Here is a 3,226-nt window from a genome sequence, read left to right on the forward strand (position 1 = left end):
GGGAGGGGAGGGCAGTTAAGCCACAAGGGCCTTCTTCTCCCAACCATGCTCTTGCACTTTTTCCCGAGAAACAGACTGCACAAATATTTGTCCCACAAGTACATGCCAGGCAAGCAATGAGGGGAGATTGCTGTCCACCCAAAACATTTTTGTTAACTGTTGTATCCTTGGAGGATCACTTGGGAGATCATTGGCTTCTTCAACTACCCTCAAACAGCTATATTTACTCCAAAGAATGATGAGTCTGAATTTTATAATGAGCAGAAAAAAAAACCTGTTGGCTTCCATTGGTGTATATGCTCTATGCACCCAAGGCAGCCTTCACATTTTAAAGGGCTCCATTTACAGCAGAGTTTCTCAGCTTTGGCAGGTTTAAGATGGGCAGAGTCCAAATAATGGAATAACGGAGTTGGAAGGGACCTTGGAGGTCTTCTAGTCTAACCCCCTACTCAGGTTGGAAACTCTCTACCATTTCAGAGAAAGGGCTATCCAGTCTCTTCTTAAAAACTTCAGTGTTGGAGCATTCACCGCTTCTGGAGGCAGGTTGTTCCACTGATTAATTGTTCTCACTGCCAGGAAGTTTCTCCTTAGTTCTAGGTTGCTTCTCTCCTTGATTAGTTTACAACCGTTGCTTCTCGTCCTGCCTTCAGGCACTTTGGAGAATAGCTTGACTCCCTCTTCTTTGGGGCAGCCCTGAGATACTGGAACACTGCTATCATGTCCCTCCTCGTCCTTCTCTTCGTTAAACTAGACATACCCAATTCCAGCAACCGTTCCTTATATGTTTTAGCCTCCAGTCCCCTAATCATCCTTGTTGCTCTTCTCTGTACTCTTTCTAGAGTCTCAACATCTTTTTTACATCGCGGTGACCAAAACTGGATGCAGTATTCCAAGTGTGGCCTTACCAAGGCATTGTAAAGTGGTATTAACACTTCACGTGATCTTGAGTCTATCCCTCTGCATTAATGCAGCCTAGCACTGTGTTGGCCTTTTTGGCAGCTGCAGCACAAGGCTGGCTCACCTTTAAGTGATTGTCCACTAGGACTCCGAGATCCTCCCCTCAATTACTGTTTTAAAGTATTAAATTCCCAGAATTCCCCAGCCAGCAGCATAGGAATTCTGGGAGTTGAAGCCCACATGTTTAACAGTTGCGAAGGTTGAGAATCACTTATTTATAGTATATAAAGAGAGGTTCAGTCCACAAGAGAGAAGGATGATTTAATAATCACTTGGGGAGATTTGAATTATTTCAGAAGCAAGTACCAAACATAAAATCTACTAGCTACATTAATCATAAGCTGCAAGCATCTCTAATTTAAATCATCTCCGAAATATCCTCAGAGGAAAAAATCCAGATCAATTCTTGAAAAATCCTGATCCAGCAGGAATTGATGTCTCATTTATAAATACTCTTGGACTTATGACTGATCAATTAGCAACTGTTCAAAGTTAGGAGGGGGGTTAATTACAGTATAATCTGAAGTTCCAACATTTGCCCCCCTACAAACACACAATCGCACATTGGGTACTTAGCAACTGACCCACATTTATGGCCCTTTGCAGTGTCATGTGACCCCATTTTACAACACAGTCTTGCTAAAAACCAGCATTTAATTCTGATTTTCAGGGATTAGTTTGCTTAATGATCATTGCAAAATGGTTTGCAAAATTGGATCTGTCATGTGGGTGACCCAATCAATGGCCATCGTAACTTATGACCACAATGGGCAGGCTCCATTATGGTGGTAACTCGAGGACCACCAGTAATTTATGTATTAAATACAGTGGTGGGATTCAGCCGGTTCGCACCACTTCGGCAGAACCGGTAGCTAATTTTTTGTTGCCCAGGCCCAGAAAGAAGTTCCAGAAGCGGCATCCACACAGAGAACTGATTGTTCACATATTTGAATCCCACCACTGATTATATATATATATGTTGGCCAATTCCCAACAACTTTTCTAGCAAAACTTTTGAAGGCATGTTTTTTTGCTCCTTTGGAAGTGTTTTTTTTTTTTTTAAATCTTTGTTTAATGTCTCAGCCTCTGCTCTTGCTTTTTCATCCTCTACCCTCCATTTCCAATTATGAATCATCTCTGTCTGAGATCTTTATGTCTCTTACCTTGGAGCTGCACAAATGTATGAAGAAATTCACTGTCTGCTGTGGTCACAGTAGCTCTTGTTCACTGGGGCACAGAATTGCTATGGCTGTAACAACAACAAAGAAGCTTGCAATTTTTTGTCCTCTGCAACAGAAGCACCAGAGAGCAGGTCCCAATGACATTCTGGAGATATTCTATTGTGGCTTGCTGGGAAAAATATTTTCAATGCATTAGAGACCAGCAGTGAAAAGGATGAGAAAATTAAGAATTTCTTTCTTTAAGATAAAAAGCCTTTAGGACATTAAAGGACAAGCCTTGGGATCTTTGCAAATTATCTCATCTTCAAAGTTTGGAGCGTTTTGTTCAAAGACTAAATTTAGAAGTAGAAAAGGGGCTTGTAGCCTCTAGACAATGTTTTTATTTACTTATGTATTTATTTACTTTCTTATTTTCTTATTTCTCTATTTACTTATCTCTCCCTCTCCCCCTCTCCCCCTCTCTCTTATCTATCTATCTATCTATCTATCTATCTATCTATCTATCTATCTATCTATCTATCTATGCCTACCCCCCCCCTCTCATCTATAATCTATTGTCTCTTTTAAGAAGTCAGGGTGCCAGTTCTCATGGCTACTGCATAGGGATAAAGTACAGTGCAACTTAGTATGGGGATGCTGAAAAGGATTATGTTCAGTATTGTGTTGCAGCACTTTGAACAAAACTGAAGAGGAATCACTTCTGCAGGCATGAAAATTACATTGGAATTTATTATGGGGAGAAAAAGATACACATTCAGACAGATTAATAATATTCCTTGAATGGGTTTAATTTGCCTTGCTTCGCCAACCCCTGCTCCTCCCAAGTTCAATATTTGTGCAAATTTGGGCAAACGTACAAATCTATTTCACTTAGCTGGTTTGCAGAACGAAGGAGATTTTAGCTTTTTATTCTGGCCTAGAATGTCCAAAAAGCAATTGGCTAATTTATACATTTGTTTTGTAATCCAGGCTATTTTATACCCCAGCCCTTGTAGGTCTTTGCAGTCCTTGCAGCCACCAAATTTTACAAGGGCTCCAGCTAACAACTGTCTCCCCATCTAACTCTCCTTATTGCTGCCCCATATCAT

The sequence above is a fragment of the Crotalus tigris genome, unplaced genomic scaffold (assembly GCF_016545835.1).
Source record: "Crotalus tigris isolate CLP2741 ecotype Arizona unplaced genomic scaffold, ASM1654583v1 scf7180000020532.220309, whole genome shotgun sequence".
NCBI lineage: Eukaryota > Metazoa > Chordata > Lepidosauria > Squamata > Viperidae > Crotalus > Crotalus tigris.